The sequence below is a fragment of the Chrysemys picta genome, chromosome 1 (genome assembly GCF_011386835.1).
Source record: "Chrysemys picta bellii isolate R12L10 chromosome 1, ASM1138683v2, whole genome shotgun sequence".
Lineage (NCBI taxonomy): Eukaryota > Metazoa > Chordata > Testudines > Emydidae > Chrysemys > Chrysemys picta.
In genome coordinates, this window is record NC_088791.1 from 93,904,465 (window position 1) to 93,922,410 (window position 17,946).

Here is a 17,946-nt window from a genome sequence, read left to right on the forward strand (position 1 = left end):
CCAGACTCGGGCCTGATGCCAAAAGACTACCAGGCACCGTCCTTGCTACCACAAATGGTCCAACTGTCTTCTGTGCAATTAGTCATTGTAAGAAACACTTAGCGTGGTAATAAGTGTCTGCAGGACACTAATTTTAGACATGACAAGTAAATGCAACAAACAAAAGGCAGGGGAGGAGCCGAGATAATACAGTGATGAGAACTATATGAATACCTAGCGAGACAGGGTGAAGAAGGCAAAGTGCACAAAACCGAGATCCTGTATTCACTCAACCCAAGTGCCTGGATATTGTGATGGTGCCATTAAAGTGCTCCTATCCCATTGACTCCGTTTTTGTGGACATCATGGAAGAAGTGCATATTTAGGGGGACAGTGTTCCATCATCATCCAATTGGCTCTCACATTTGTCAGGCCTCCATATGGGTATTTGCTGACTGAGGGCTGCAGGCGGAGAACTTGAAAAACATTCCAATGGTAATTTAAATAAATGAATGACTCAGAAAGGTTTGCCTGGGGAAAGGGCATTTTAGCCAGCCAGTACCTCAGGGATTCCTAATTTGCAGAGCTATTTTCTTTTCCCTTTCAAGTGTTTCTTTTTTTAAACCTCTTTCCTTTGATGTAGCCAAAGATTCTCACAGGTACTGTAATACAAGGTATAGGAGGTACATTTTGTGCATTTCCTCCAGTTTGAAGAGCTCTCAGGGATATGTATTTAAAAAGGTGTTTTCCGACATCTATTGCTGCCCCTTTTGCTGACCAGCACATAAAGGGACATTATGGTGGTCTGACTTTTTTTTGTTCCCATTGGGATGACAAATCCTCTCTCTCCGAAGCACGTTCCAAGTAGCCAGGTCAGAGCAGATGTGAGAGAACGAATCCTTCTTCTATCTCAAACAGCAGCTACAGTGTTACTCCATGGAAGCTAGCTAATGTGCATCTTGGCAGCTGGCGTCATCTCTTCAGCCCCTTATATGGCCACCAGAGCATGGAGGATCTTGCATGTGTCCAAAATACCATAGATGCTTTAAGGACAAAAGAAGCTCAGGCCTGCAGGAACTGCTTTTAAAGTCTCAGTGATCACAGATTGTACTGGGGTGGGGGAAGAATAGATAGAGGTAACACTCCTCATCTGCAGCCCCCCCCCCCCCACACACACTTCCTGTCACCTGCCTCCCCTCACACATAGTGCCAAAAACCTCAGCAAAAGCAACTACAGGGCAGCAAAGTTCAAATGTTCCGGAGGGGCAGCGCTGCCCACTCGTCACACTTGATGTTTTTCTTAAAGCCCCAGCGCCTGGAGTCATGTGATTCGGAGACTCAGCTTTCATTTGTTTAAAGATACAAGTTTTTAGCCCTCATGGTTGCAGAGAAAAAGCTTGAAAACATGACCAGCGAGTACCCCTCCCCTTCCCAAAGGCTCAGAAAGAAGAAAGCAATTATAAAATTAATTGTGTTTATTTTTAAGCCCACGATTTGTATGCCAGTCTCATGATTTTTGAGGCCTGAACACTTGGGGTTGATAATAGTGCAGTGAACGCCAGTCTCCTAAAAACACAGGAAAGTCCCTGGACACGGGCCTAGGAATGTCTGTTTTTCTGGGAAATGCTTAATCAAGGCATTGTGATGCAGCAGGTCACAAACTCAGAGCTTTCTTGATGTGAACAGAACTCATGTTAACTCTTCCCTTGTTCTACTTCCTTCCTATGTTTAGCTTTTCTGGTTCACGGCCTATGTTTAAAATGTGTTAATCGTCAGAGCAGAGACCATGACTACATTTTAATCTCTGTGTAATACTAACAAAAGATATAGTGCTTTATACATAGTTACTAGCAAACATCATCTGAGAGGCAGCAGAGTATTTACACAAGCTCCCAAAGTCCTGGCCCAGAATGCACTAGATTCAGTGTAAAACCCAAGATGGATTCTCCGGAAGCAGTCTCTTCTTTGGTTGGTGTATATCTAGTGTTAGTAAATGCATTTGTAACTTTTTATAAAATGTGCTTTTACACTAAATGGGGAGGAGTACATAGTATGAAGGACTTGGGTAGTATCCCTTTACATAGCTCTACTAGAGGGCTCACAGGCTCGCTGGGTTCTACATTTTAGAAACCAGACAGAGTAGCGGTGTTTAGACGTTTTGTAAACACGGTTTAGATCCTAATGGGCCCGTGTAGTCCCTTCTTACTTCATGTGGCCTAAAAGGCAGAAGACACAGCAGTGGCTGCGAGTTCTCAGCAGAACAGTAGGGAATGTCATGAGGACCTCAGACATGCAAGTCAGTCACTCTCCTAGACTCTCTCTCATTTATAGCAATCGCAGCAGTTATTAGTAACCATAGAAAATAAAATGTTTTAAGAGATGGTATGGACACAGTATTTTTAATGGAGGACATTGAGGGAAATGTAAATCCTAGGAAAGAACGATGTTAAGGGTACTGGGCATTTGAGGGGATATCTGTGCTGCAATGAAAAACCCACAGCAGGCCTGTGCCAGCTGACTTGGTTTGCGGCGCTCAAGCTAAGGGGCTGTTTAATTGGGGTGTAGATGTTCAGGCTTGAGCTGTAGCCCAGGCTCTAGGACCCTGTGAGGTTGGAAGGTCCCAGAGCTCAAACTGCAGGCTAAACTGTATCTACAGGGGAATTAAACAGACCCTTAGCCAGAGCCAGCTGGCATGGGCCAACCATGGGTATCTAGTTGCAGTGTAGACATACCGTGAGAGAACTTAAATGATGGTACGGTAGTAGTGTGTAGGAGGTATACAGATGTGGCTATATGATGTTTGTTTTAACTAACACTTCTATTAGCCAGGGCCGGCTCCAGGCACCAGCAAACCAAGCACGTGCTTGGGGCGGCACATTTTCAGGGGCGGCATTCCAGCCAGCCTTTTTTTTGTGATTGGGGCAGCAAAAGCCTAGAGCCGGCCCTGGCAGCAGCGTGTCCTGCATGGGGGGCGCCCTGGGGCCGCTGCGGTTCGCGTCAGGGAGCAGCACCCGCGCCTTATGGCTAGGCGGACTCTAAGCGTGGGAAACTTGGGCTGGGGGCCGCCCCATGGGGCGCATGGAGCCACCTGCAGGTGCCACAGGGCGGCTGCCCCCTGCAGGTACCGCAGGGCGGCTGCCCCCTGCAGGTACCGCAGGGCGGCTGCCCCCTGCAGGTACCGCAGGGCGGCTGCCCCCTGCAGGTACCGCAGGGCGGCTGCCCCCCAGCGCCGTAGCCGGGGCTGGGCGAAGCGGCCCGAGCCACCCAGTGACTGCAGCAGGGCGGCCAGGAGCAGCAGCAGCAGCGGGGCCATAGTGGAGACCGGTGCCCAGGGCGCTGCCGTGCAGGGCCACGTCCCACTCTCCGGGGCTCCGTTCTCTCTGGGGCTGCCCTGCCCCGGCTCCTCAGCCTTCTGCCAGGCAGTCCCCCAGCTCTGCCCTCCCGGGTCCCGGCCGGTCCTGGAAGCGGGAGCCCCGGCTGGAGGGACCCTGAGCTGAGGCGCGGCCCAGGAGCCCCGCTGCTTACCCCAACCCTGCCAGCACCAGACTGGCTGGAGGCGAGGGGGGAGTGGGCGGAGTCAGCACTGGTGTGGGGAGCCCAGAGTTGGAGGCAGCAGGGGGTGTGTGGGGTGGGGGGAGGGGGGGGAAAGAGCCTGGGGCTGGGGTGGGGGGCAGCCACAAAATTTTTTGCTTAGGGCAGCAAAAAACCTAGAACCAGCCCTGCTATTAGCACATGTTAATATGTAACATTGTTCATAGGTTTGTAGGACCAATAAAGTTATCATTGTGCACTACAAATGGCTTCCTTATCACAAAGCTCTTAAGAGGAAACTCCGGGAGCTTTGATTACCATTCCCCAGAATACACTAGCCACCAAAATTGCTCCTCCAAGTGCCGTGCCAGCATATCCTATTCCTTTGAAGGTGCTGGACGCAGCAAGACAAGCTGTTACTCTTGCTGCTCGGTTACACTGGAAGCTCTTAAGATGCTGACCCCCAGCCCCCTAAGCAGTGCTCCAGTCCTGAAAAAAAGTAGTACCAGAACCAGGGCCGGCTCTAGTTTTTTTGCCGCCCCAAGCAAAAAATTTTGTGGCTGCCCCCCACCCCAGCCCTGGGCTATTCCCCCCACCCACACTCCCCGCTGCCCCAGCACTGGGCTCCCTACACCAGTGCTGACTCCACCCACTCCCCCCTTGCCTCCAGCCAGTCTGGTGCTGGCAGGGTCGGGGTAAGCAGCGGGGCTCCTGGGCCGCACCTCAGCTCAGGGTCCCTCCAGCCGGGGCTCCCACGGCCGGGACCCGGGAGGGCAGAGCCAGGGGACTGCCTGGCAGAAGGCTGAGGAGCCGGGGCAGGGCAGCCCCAGAGGGAGCAGAGCCCCGGAGAGCGGGATGCGGCCCTGCACGGCAGCACCCTGGGCACTGGTCTCCACTATGGCCCCGCTGCTGCTGCTGCTCCTGGCCGCCCTGCTGCAGTCACTGGGTGGCTCGGGCTGCTTCGCCCTACCCCGGCTGTGGCACTGGGGGGCAGCCGCCCTGCGGCACCTGCGGGGAGCAGCTGCCCTGCAGCACCGTGTGCCCTGTGGGGCTGCCCCCAGCCTGAGTTTCCCACTCTTAGAGTCCGCCTGGCCATAAGGCGCGGGTGCTGCTCCCTGATGTGAACTGCAGCGGCCCCAGGGCGCCCCCCATGCAGGACACACTGCTGCTGCCAGGGCCGGCTCTAGGCTTTTGCTGCCCCAAGCACAAAAAAAAAAAAAAAAAAAAAAAAAAAAAAAAAAAGGCTGGCTGGAATTCTGCCCCTGAAAATGTGCCGCTCCAAGCACGTGCTTGGTTTGCTGGTGCCTGGAGCCAGCCCTGACCAGAACACACTGCCGGTAAGTGAAAATACCAGGAGTACCCAAATGCCAAGACAGCTTCCCCAAGACAGTGCTGGAACGTGGTTATCCAGCATTCCCACAGACTCAAGCCCCATCCATAGGTTTTTCCTTTCACTGAATAGATGTGTGTTTCAGATTATTTCCCTGACATTCGTTAACTTTACAAAGCTGAATTCAATTTGTGGTTTCCTACTTATCTTTAGCACATCTCTGACTCCCAACTCCTTGCAGCTGTGGGGCCTATTCTCCTTTCCATTGAAGACAGTGGCAAAACTCCTATAGGAGCAGCTCCTCCATAGTAAAGAACAGTCAGCAGCTCAGACAGGCACTTAAGCTGTCATGGAGCACAGGTGATGTAACTTGTGGCTTTAAAATATTTTGTCACACACTGAGCAAACAGGTTTGTCTGTGACTAAATCTACCAAGGAGGGGAGGGGACAGGAAACATGTGGGTGGTTTGTGAGTGTATCTGCAGCTCAGTTTCCAGGAGTTCTTCACTGCTCTTACTCCAGAGTAACCAAAAGGTGCAGTTTTCCCCTCCATTTCAGTATCCTTGTAAGTAACAGCCAGTCACCTACCCTCACATGTGTGGTCAGAAGCACACCAGGGGGAAACTCAGCCATATAAGGCACTGGAGTTTGACTATCCTAATCCCAAACTAGTGTGCAAACAGCTCAAGGGGAACTCTCTGGTGAAATTTTGAGTCAGACCTGCCTCCCACTCTAAGAGTGCCACCATAACTGCGGAACCACACAGCTGCTGCTTAACATGGTAAATAAAGACACCTTGTTAATACAGAAACAGGTAAGCAGCATGCTTAGTAGTAGAGGTGGTTGGAAACTGGCATTTCCATTCTGCAGGAAATCCCAACCTTTTAAATTTTGGTTTTGTTCCAAATCAGAACAGAGAGTCACCATTTTTTGCAGAACAGAAATTGTTATGATTGAAACAAGATGTTTCCAAATACTGAAAAAACAAGATATTAAATAAGATTAGTCTAATATAAAAGTCAAAACAAAATGAAAAACCAGAAAGTGGGCATGTTTTGTTTCGACAATATCAAAAAAATAAAACTCAAAACAATTCATTTGACACTTTGAAAATTCCATCAAAATAGACACGTTCCCACAGAGTTTTGATTTTGATAAAAGTGCATTTTCTGATGGAAAAATGGTTCCATTGAAAACTTTTTGACCAGTTCTACTTGGCATACTTGCCTTGTGATACCTTTTGGCCACTTCTGCACCTTGAAAGATTTAGCCCTTAATGGATCTGCTACTTCATCATTAGTGTAGATATCAAGACAGATTAGACTGATATTAAATTTCTCTGGCACTCCATAAGCTCCCCATCCGCTCAATAACACGCAACAGTGTTTTCTCATTGCGCTTTTGGGTTCTTGAGGCAGTTTTCAATCCGGGCCAACTGTAATTTGTTTAAACTAATATTTTGGAGACGATCACATCAAAACCTCTGCACTCCTTTGTTCAATAAATATCAGACAAAAAGGGCTCAAGTTTGTCTGTTGTGATATGTTCTTTATAAACTCTTTCTGGCCGGAGCCCTACTGACTTGTAGGGGTGGGTCTAGGAATGCACCTGAGTGGATCCATTTGCAGGATCTGGCCTCAAGATTTCAATAACTTGTCAAAAAACAACTGTCCAGCATTAGCTACCATGCACATCAGCTGATCTGCTAATTATTATATTTGTTCACTTTGGACAAGATTTTTTTTATTTTTTTTTTTTTAAATCAAGTGCTGACTGTGGTTCTGACCCTGCAAAAACCAAATACTTCGGTCCAGGCAAATACTCCCATTGAGTTCAATGGGGATGCTCACATGCATAAATATGCCTAAAATATTTGCAGGGTCTGCACTTCTGCGCTTAAAGCTTCGTTAGTCTCAAACGGAGACATTCAAGTTCAATGTCAGGCAAAAGCTATTTTAAATCTCAGTGACTTCCTAATTATCCAAACACTTCTATATTTTGTCATTAAACACATTTTTAAAGGTATTTCAGTAGCTCAAACATTTTGGAAACACAATTAACTTCACGTACTCATTTATAAGTGGGCTGTGGGCCTACTTTCCTTCTAATTTCTCCCCCGCCCCCCCAGATATTTGTGAAAGACCTTTGATTCCCCCAGCACCATTAGCTAGCAGCAAACCGTTCTGTGGTTTTTGTTATACTTCCTCCTCCCTGCAAGCTTTTACTGGTTCTGCATGTTCTTGGCCTTCCCCATCTTTTCTATTTACCACCTTCAGCTCTCTGTGAAGCACTTTGGATATTGTTCTGTGTGGCAACTGAGAACTCTTGAATGAGCTAGTGATGGAAACAGTAAGGAAACAGACTCGGTGAACAGGATGCATGGAAATTGGCTTTGTAAAGCAATCATTTAACTCCCTGGTTCAAAAAAAAAAAAAAATCCTTTCCCAAAGCCTCTTGCCGCTGATCTGCTTGTTCCTCATTTTATTTATCAGCTGCATTTCTATTTTAAGGATTAGAAGTAGTTGCTCTTCAATGGTAGGAAAGTATTTATCATTTCACCTGCAGCCAAGTAGGACCTGGAAAAGAATGCTACAGCTGATGGACGGGTCAGTTGGAGCCAGTTCTAAACTGGTTGTTCTGCCCCAGAGCTCAGCAGAACTTGCTGTGTCCTTTCAGAAATGGAGATTTTGCTTTTGGGCCTATGTCTGATCGGCATAGTTCACTGCATTCTAGAGCGGCATTCAGTGATCATTCAGATAGAATAGGCAAGGAGGGGCTTTGCCTAAAGCGATCCATTTATACAGGCCAACAGAATTCCACTGCAAACCGGGCCTCAACTTGATCCTGTCTTTTGGACACAAACTCATTGAATGTTAATGTTAAGCACCCCGCAACCATGGCAATATCGGCTCACTGTGTTAGTGGTTTGGATCTCCACCAGAACATTTGTTTAGATGTTTTTGTTATTGGTTTTAGTATCAAAATGTGTAGCCATGGAAATTAATGATTACCAGACACTAGGGTCCCAGAGGTCTCCTCTTCTGTGAGTAAAGCTTTGGAATGAGTAGGAGGGGTCTCTTCTGCCTGCTGTCCTGGGAGTGGAAGTGGCTTATGGGCACACTACACTAACCTAGAGATTTGGTGGCCTGGGAAGTCATATTGGAAAGCTGTTCCTCACTCAACTTGCACAAGGGGCACATTAGTCAGGGACCTGGTTCTTGGTTACTGCTCTTAAAAGGAGATCCAGAAGCTGAAGTTCCTCTACTAGTTTCCCCTTTGTACACAACCATTGGGACCCAGCTCTGTACACTGGTCTATGCAGCCAACCAGTCCTTACCTTGTTTGTGCTCAGCTGTCTCACCTGCCCATCCCACTCCTTACAAGTGAGCTGGAGAAAGATGGAGCTGCCTGCTGGACTCAGGCAGGAGTAAAAATGTGGGTCTTCATTCAAGAGAGGTGATGCGTGGGAGCCAGAAGCCTAAAATGGGTGCCCTTGGTGGATCACTGAGGGGGAAAATACAGTGCAGTTGCCCTAAAACTGTGATACGTGGAACAATGTGAGAGAGCCATCCCTTCTTGTGGTTTACCACTTTGAACTTCTCTAGGTGCTGGATGAAGCTTGGAGCTTCCCATGGCAGAGGTGGATTAAGGCCATAAACAGACTGGCTGGTTTGAGAGGACCTCCAGATTTTGTAAAATAGCTCTCTTACGTCACCCACTAGGGTGGTCCATGTAGTCTGAATCCAGATCTGTTTTGAGCTATACCCTGCATGTTAGGGAATGGCCAGACCATTTAGTTATGGGTTCATTCCCATCTGATTCTATGACAGTTTCATACACTTAACCCCCTCCCCTCCCTTGCAAGAGCTCAGAGTAACTGTAGAAGGCTCTCACCAGTTGGTGCACTCCCCTGTGGCAGGGCATGATGTTGCAGGATCTTTTCATAAGTCACCTCCACTGGACAGCCACTCAGGCCTGCTGGTGGTCCAATTCTTCTTGTGATCTGGGCCTCTGGCCAGGTCACATTCAGACTCACCCCTTCCAAGGTAAACCAGGAATCCAACAAAGTGATAGTGCCCTACCCTCAAACTGGACCTTCAGCATGACTCAAGAGTCAATAGTCTTCACCCCTTGTATCAGGGGTTTTTGCACCACCTTCCTCAGGAGGCCCCAAGGCAGTGGGTCTCAACCTATTTACCATTGTGGGCTGCATATGCAGGCCACAATGTGTTATGTGGGCCTCATCCAATACGACCTGTATGGCTCTGATGTCACATGAGCTGCAGCTGTGTGCTGATTGGGCCACAAGCAGGCCACAGGTTGAGAACCACTGCCTTAGGGGAACCCACACTCTCCCTCTATTCCAAGGTCCAGTCGAGGGACCCTCTAACAAGCATACTAAGCTGGTCTACTCAGACGCCTTATTTTTATCCCTGGACCACTTCCTCCCTGGCCCTATCTCCGGGGCTCTCTCAGAGCTCTTGCTGGACTCAGCATGTCTCTCAGTCCCTCTGTTGGCCTCTTCTCTAGGCCTATTGCAAAGAGCTTCGTAACACCTGACTACCATCTTTTGCTCTAGGCAAATTTTTCTACTCCATCTACAGGTAGGGTTACTACTGCTGAGCCACAATAAGAACAGCCATTGGCCATCACCCAAACACCAACAAAAGCCGCCACTGGCCACCTAACAAAAAGGATCCAACTATAGCTAAAGTGTTTGAGGGAAACATTTTACGCACACACAGATTTAAACAAGTGTATTTTGATGTTATTTTATCACTTTTCTTACCTGGATTACAAGGATGTGAAACGTAGACCATTCTAACGTATGCCCACTGAAGAAGAAAAAAAACCTAACAAGGAAATTAGTTGAAAACCAGCCACATAGCAACCCTATTCAGAGGTCAACTCTCTAACACTGCAGGAATCTGTAACAAAGTAGAGATCCCCAGTGTTCCTTCCTGTTTATAACTCCACCTTCCTCTATCATAATGACCCGGCTCCTCTGCAGCTGGGCCTAATACTGAATTGGGCCTGGCCCACCCTCCAGGTACCACCAGGAGGGCTAATTGGGCTCTTAGGCTCCTGTTAACCCTTTGTTTGCCAGCATGAGGTTTATACACACCATCCCAGGAACGTTCACTTTGGATTTCCAGGCTAACAGTTGGTTTTTTGAGAAATTTGCAATAGTCTCTCTTATGAGTGTTTTAAATCATGGATATTTACAATCTTCAGGCCATATTAAGTGTTTTGCCTAGCTATTTCCTGTGGTACTCTGTACCTCAACGTAACACCCTGGAACCCCCATATTCATCACGGTCCTATAATTACGATATGTTTTGTACAAAGTATGCCTTGTGAGGTATCATTTTTAAAGTCCTGATCTGTTTAATATCCTGTTGGACTGTATGTGTTACCATTGTATGGGAAGTTATGACATTTTGCTATGTGTGTGTTACTGAAATATGTTGTGAGGTTGGGAACACCCACAACCAACCTTTCAGGTACAATGGAGCAGCCAGATGCGCTGATGGCCCATTGAAGGGAATCCACTCTCCCAACATCTCAGAGAGAGCACATATACAATGGAGACTGCTTGACCCACATTATAGCAAAAGATCTTTCTAGCAAGCTGGAAGAAACTATAAAGAGGGGAAGTGACATCAGGACTTGGTCTCACCCTTCCCACAACTCAACACCTGGAAACATCTCTAGAGGACAAAGTCTTTGAACCAGGGGAGGGTGGTCCTGGGCTGGAAGGCAGTTCTAGCCTGTGCATTGAAGATCTGTGACCTGTTTGTACCATCTGCCAGGGTGAGACACTGCTTGACTCAAATCCTGTTTCGTTTATAGAACTCAGACTGCAAATTTATTTTTGTTTCTTAGGTAACCAACTTTGATCTCCACGCTTGCTAATTATAATCACTTAAAAATCTATCTGTAGTTAATAAATCTGTTTTATGTTTTACCTAAAACAGTGTGTTTTGCTGAAGTGCTTGGGAAATCTCAACTCAGTTTACAAAGGCCAGTGTGTGTCCTCTCCACATCGAGAGAGAGGCAAACTGGGTAATGAACTTACACTGGTCAGGGTTCTGATCAGGGCAAGACAGTACAGTTCTGGGGTGCCAGGCTGGGCAGAATTGGCTGGAGTCTCTCTATTGTTGGTTCATGAGTGCCTGGGGAAAACATTCATGCAGCTCAGTTGGGTGTGTCCCTGCCTGTGAATGTCTGTGTAAGTGCCGAACCTGCCAGAGGTTTGTAGCTTGCCAACAGCATCCCAGGGCGAGATGGATACTTCAGGTTGTTGGGACAGAAGGCTTAATGGTCCCACAATCCAGGTTGCACCCCAGGGACCCCATCACATTTCCTCAGGTGTTTTCTAGACAGTTTTATGTAGTATTGCGATAGCTGTGTCGGTCCCAGGATATTAGAATGATAAGGTGGGTGAGGTAATATTTTTTATTAGACTAACTTCTGTTGGTGAGAGAGAGAAGCTTTCGCGCTTACACTGAGCTCTTCTTCAGGTCTGGGAAAGGTAATCCGAGTGTCACAACTAAATACAAGATTGAACAGATAGTTTATAGCATAAGTAGTTAGCACATATTCTAAGGGACCATTCAAGGTGAAGTGGCCCATGTGTTAAATTGTCATCTGGGGCTATGTGGAAGCTAAGGTGCAGATGGCACAGCCGCTCCAACATGGGCCTTAGGAAGGATGCAGTGTGGGACTGTGAACACCCTAACCTAAAGCACACCTGGCAGAGTAGCTACAACTGAGGCCTTATGGTCCCATGCCAGATCACAGCAGTTCTGCCAGACTCCATATGCGTATGTGGAATATGTGGGCATCCTGAAATTTTATTGCCCCACTTTACTCAGGGACAGGGTCTGCCCCCTTTACTCATGCACATTAGCACCCTTGATCTTACTTTGTGAGTAGTCTATGAAATCAATGGGACAACTTATTAAGTATCACACTCCACAGAAGCCTATTGGAATCTGACCCTAAATCAGTAGCCTACTAAGATGCTGACAAGCTCTCCTCCTGGAGAAAGCCAGCACAGCAACACAAATGTGGCATTTCTAGGTCAAGCTGTTCCTGTGCAATTGGGTGGGCTGGGGGAAGGAGTGTTAGGAACCTCCTAAAGCATCTAGCACACTTGTGCACATGATCAAAATAATACCTCTCTCAGAAGTCAGACCTGTCTTCCAGTAGAATTTCCCATCTCTTGGAAACTTTATCTAATTTGCCTCAAGCTGTGGAAAACTTCCTTAGTAGAGAATCTCACACACTAATATTTGTGTGTGTGTGTAGGCAGCCTGGCTAATTTGTGTGTGTGTGTCCCCAAATGGACATTTATAGTGGAAAGGGAGAGTCACCCTTGACTAAGGAGTTAGTGCTATGCCACCATAACACTGTACCTGTCATAGCTTCTCTTGTTTCAAACTGAGGGAGTCCTAGTCTTTTCCCTCCCATGCTCCTCTGTGCTTTAAATCCTTCATGCAGAAAATTCCTTACGCTCTTTGCTCCTATTCCTTCAGGACATCTCTCTTCTCATCAATTCTGACTGTTCAGCAGCCTGAACTCAGTTGTTCCAGTCCCTCTCTTTTCAGTTAGGTTCTCAGCTTCAGAAGATAAATATTAATAGCTTCCATGTATACTGTGCTTCTTTTGCAAAGAATCTCAAGAGTTTTATGGTTCATATGTAAACAGGGACAACTTGAGTCACCAATGAAACGTAGCCAACTCTGGGATGGAATGTGGCAGCTGTTTAGCAACATACAGCAACAATACACAATGGTCTAAGACAAGAAGCGAAGACAATTATTATATTTATTTGAATCTCCAGTGGGGAGTCCAAGTTGGCAGAATGTAATTTCTTGTTTTGGATGTTAGCCAGAATACTTGGAATAACACTCCTACTTTTGCAACAAGTACCATAGGATTTTGAAATACCTAACCTTTCTATATTGGCATATTTACAATGAACACATTACACAACTAATACATATTAGGATAGGTTAATACTAGTACGTGTTAGGATTCCAAATACACCCCCATTAATATTATGGATAATTATCCAGGTCACAGGCTATAGGGCAGAGGTGGGTGGCCTGCAGGCCGCACACGGCCTGTCAGGGTGATCCGTGGTGGGCCGCAAGACAATTTGTTTACATTGACCGTCGGCAGGTACTGCCGCCCGCAGCTCCCAGTGTCTGCGGTTCACCGTTCCCGGCCAATGGGAGCTGTGGGAAGCGGCGGCCATCACATCCCTGCTGCCTGCGCCACTTCCTGCAGCTCCCATTGGCCAGAAGCAGCGACCCATGGCTACTGGGAGCTGTAGGCGGCCGTGCCTGCGGACAGTCAATGTAAACAAACTGTCTCACGGCCTGCCAGAGGATTACCCTAACGGGCTGCAGGTTGCCTACCACTGCTATAGAGGGTTGATCTTCAGTTTTTTCTTAGAACTTAATATAGTGGATATGGAAGAAAAATGTGCCCATCTACAGGTAAGGGAACATTTCTTAAGAAGCAGCTCTTTTGAACAATGGGCTGCAATTTGGCATAGAGCTGTCTCCTCCCTGATTCCCTTTTGTCATCACAGCAATCACTACATTTTTTTCAATGGTGTATCAATCCCGCCCACCTTCTTATAACCCTCTTGCCAGCCCCCAACAACAAAAAACCTTACTCCACTACTTCAGATACATGATGGAGCGTGGAGCGAGCTAGACACCTGCCTACATCCACAGAGGGTACATCCCAAAACTGATAGATTCAGGGGGATATTGAAATAAGGTGATGAAGACAAGAATCTCAAGTTCTTGCTGGTACTGGTGGGTTTGCCCAGGAAAAGAGAAACATCCAGTTAAAAATTCCAGATTTGCCAAAAAAAGAACAGATGTGAAGTAAGATGCAAGAACAGCTCACAGTGGCTTCAACTGGAGTAGCAGATGCTCAGCACTGATTGAAAAATCAAGCCCACAGTGATTTGTCCAAGGTCACACATGAAGTCTGTGGTGGAGCTAGGAACTAAACCCAGATCTTGAGTTCCATCAGACCATTCTTCCTCTCCCTAAAGCTTGTTTGATGTAAGTAGATTTATTGTGCCATTTATATAGAACTTACAGTAAGAAGTCCCATGTGATCTTTAATAACCACAGGTAGTCAGGACCTCAGTTTTACATCTCACCTGCGTGAGGGAAAAGGCTGTCATAGAGAACAGCCCTCTACAGTACCAAACCTGAGTAGGCGTCCATCCATAACACACCAAGCCAGCAACTCTTAGGGTCATTACAGCTAAAGTAGCCCAGAACGAGACTCCCAAAAGCAGTGTGGACAGAGCCTTTGCAGCGGCAGGATCCCAGCTAAGACACCTTTTACCCGAGATGATCTGACTGAATGTGACCCTGGTAAGTTTTAAATGTAAGATCCACTTTTTTAATAAGACCTTCTTCCCCCATCTCATGGTATCTCTCACAGCAAGGGCCAACCCACAAAGTAGGGGCAGAAGTAGAAGGAAGAGCACAAATGGAAGGACATGGCAACCTGGGACTTGAGAGAGCCAGGTTCAATTCCCTGCACTATTAGACACACTGTGTGACCGTGGGAAATCACTTTGTCTATGCCTGAGCTCCCCACATCTGTAAATCAGGGATAGTAGCTCCCTGCCTCACAGGGCTGTTGTGAAGATAACTACATCCTATATGGTGAGGGCCTACAATAATGGGGGCCATATTAAGTACTGAAGGGAGATAGGAACAGGACAAATACACTCAGCTGGAAGGGGGGAGACCATTAGAATATTCTTTCTGCCCACACCCATTATCTTTAACTGCTGCTCAGTACAGAGATACCTTACGTCTTTCTAAAATAGATTTTTAAAAGGTGTATTGCCCCCTTCATTAACATGTTTGTTAGTCTAAGTTGAAAGACTTGGAGCTACACTGGCTGCTTCTTTGCTTGTTATATGTAGCTTGCCCTCTAATGTAACCTCTCATTTTGAGGCTTAGCACATTGGGGAGGACGACAAACTGGTGGTAAGGAATAATCTGAGGGGCAGATCTGGGCAATTCTCTCCCTTATACAGAGTAGCTTGCAAACGTACTCCTCTAAGGGCTTGTCTTCACTACCCGCCTGGATCGGCGGGTAGAAATCGATCTCTCGGGGATCGAATTATCGCGTCTTGTCGGGACACGACAATCAATCCCCGAATCGACGAGTGTACTCCACCAGCCCAGGTAGGAGGAAGCGCCATCGACGGGGGACCCGCGGCGGTTGATTTGCCGCCGTCCTCACAGCGGGGTAAGTCGGATCGGATATGTCAAATTCAGCTATGCAAATTTGCGTATCTTAAATCGATCCCCCCCAGTGTAGACCTAGCCTAAGGGAGGAATAACCATGCAAACCAATGGAGGCTTTGAGTGGTCTGAGCAGGAAGTATTTTCTTCAGCCCTATTAGCTAGAGGGGTCAGGAAATACCTCCCCCATGTGTTTAGACACCCTGTCTGGGAGCAAATGAAAACCCTGGGTTCCCAGAGTAGTAAATCAGCTGAAGATAAGACTCTGGGGAAGTATGAGAAAGTTACATTTCGCAAAGCGAAGGCATTGTTTCCATGTTTGCTTATATATTGATTTTGGCCTTAGATGGCTGGGTGTGAGTACTCAAATAAAACACCTTGTCTATTCTCTGTATATTTGTTTGGGATTCCAGGCTTGCTCAAACAAGTCAGTGGCTGCTACATGAGCCTCTGACTCATGCTGGTGCCCTTTCACAAGGGGTGTGACAGGCTAGAAGACAACAGAACAGACACCTCTCATGTTACGTTTGGAGCGTTAGTTGAGAACTGACATGAGTAAACCTGCCACCGACACTACTTTGTACTCGACTCAGGCACGTCCTTGGAAGTCTACTAGAATACAGGCCAAGCCTGACCCAACTCGGTTCAGGAGATCACGTGGCCACGGTGGGTAGCTACAGACAAACATGAAAAATCTTTTCCCTCTTGCTATGCAAGTTCAGGCAAGCTTGAAGAGTCTTCCGTTTACAGGAATAGAGGTGATGGATATTCAGTAGATGGCTGAGGGGTTAAAAAGCCCTTTCATGTCTCTGCTTGATATTTGGACCCAGCCTGGCCTGCAGCTGGGTGCAATATAGAAGTGATCTTACTGTACGTATGTTTGGCAGAGGCATGCTGCTATGAACAGTTTGAAGCTAAGAGCAAGAAGTGCATCCAACACTGCCAAATACTCTCTACACTGCTTTAGCTTGGATCATTTCTTGTCTTACTATCTGTACAGGGGAGTGGGAATAATCCCCTTTCTTGATTTATATTGTCATCCTAACGGGGTTCAGAGACTGCAGTTATCTTACGTCTTCCCTGCAGCAGTATTTGCCTTAGATTGCATGTTTAGGGCTCTCTCTTTCTCGGATCCTTGTAAGCCCTTTTCCTGCCCTTGTGACTGTATATTGGAGACGAGGTCTACAACTCTTATTTAAAGTCCAGTTACAGGGCTATTCAACATTACAGACCCCATTTACATGAGATTGCTCACGGGAGAAGGGTATCAGCTTTCTTCACACCAGAATTGCACAGCATATTCAACATTTAATTTGCTTGAGAGAAGCTAGAGTCCCCTGCTGGGTAGCTGCACTGTTTCTTTGCTCTCCACCTGCATGGGACTTTACGCTTTCAGTGACATTGAATTTCATCACATTGCATGCAGGTCTCTGTGGGTTTCTCCAGATCATGCTGTAGCGTTTGGTTCTGTCCTCCTATGTCTGCTACTTAGCTGTTTTGTTTTGTTCTTTGGGGGGGCCGGAGGGGGGGTGCAGGCAGGAGAGAAGATATCACTTGGAATTTGGTCACTGCTTACTCCGTATCTTCTTGTAAATCACTAATGAAGATATTAACTTCTGATTTCTATTGTAGTCAATGTGGTACTATTCACACATCTTCCCCTTCCTTTGGAGTCTTTTCATTACTTAACTTCTAACCCAGACTGTAGTAATTTTCAGGAGGGTAAGCTTTTTTCCATGTTCTTATTTTGGGGTGGGGATTCTCTATGAACACCTTAGCGAATCCACATACTGCACTACGGCCACTTCATTCCTTGTATTCACTAAATCAGTAATTAGGCCGCAGGATATGTTTGTTTAGCATGTTCTGTTAAGTGTGTTGGTAATTCTTGAACTTTTCTCTGAAATAGCCACATGCTGGAATATTGCCATTGGAACTGATCTCAGACTAAATTAGCCAAAAGCATAGATGGGGGTGCGAAGTAGGTTAGGAAGGCCTGTTTATACAGATATCAATATACAGGGCAGGGAATTGAGGATGGGATTGGAACCTTTCACTGACTCCAATTCAGTCCATGTCAGTAAAGGCAGGTCATTCTCACTGGATAGCTGTTCCATAGCCTATGGGGGAACGAAGTGAGGATCTCAGTTCTGATTCTAGGATGACAGATATCCCAGTCACCTATACCTCAGACACCAAGACTGAATGGGCTGTGATTTCTTCTAGGTTGAGGGGGTGGGGGGAGTACAACGTAGGGAAAGCTTGCTGTTCTGCAGATAAGGAGAGGACTTCCATCTCCAGGGCTCATCAAGCCAACAACAGACTGAACCTCAGAGAGGCTCTGTGATGTTGCACTCTATATGATTTTATAAAAATATGCTAATGAGTGAATACAATGTAACTGGAATATGCTTCATGCAAAAGGTCTCTTGTAAGGTATCATTACAAAGCTTATAATCTACTGAGTGTGGTCATCCTATTTGTATAAATGTATCATTCTTGTATCTGAAACTAGAAATATGAAATATAACTCTGAGGGCCCATTGTAATTATGCAGTGTGGGTCATTAATGGTGGTTTGGAACCTTGATGGCTCCCATCAACCAGGACAATTGACTGTGGATGGCTCTGTTTGCAGGCAAGCCTTCCTGTGAGTCAGGCTGGGAGAAATGAAGGCTTGGGGTCTTACAGTGACATGTGATCATGTCACCTGAACTGGAATCCATCTTTAACTAGTGCTTTTCCATTGAGAAGGGGAGGAGGGTGGGGACCCAGAGGGACAAAGGATTCCTGCCTTATGCAAAAT

At 46.8% G+C, this 17,946-nt stretch overlaps 1 protein-coding gene across 1 annotated transcript in view; it reads right to left on the reverse strand.

The window, feature by feature from the left end:
- MGAT3 (beta-1,4-mannosyl-glycoprotein 4-beta-N-acetylglucosaminyltransferase) overlaps positions 1-9,651 on the reverse strand; it is a 64,028-nt gene extending 54,377 nt beyond the window's left edge. The window contains exon 1 of the mRNA XM_065580826.1: positions 9,630-9,651. The gene's annotated coding sequence lies outside the window, so the exon portion shown is untranslated. The remainder of the gene's footprint in view (positions 1-9,629) is intronic.
- Positions 9,652-17,946: the final 8,295 nt, after the last annotated feature.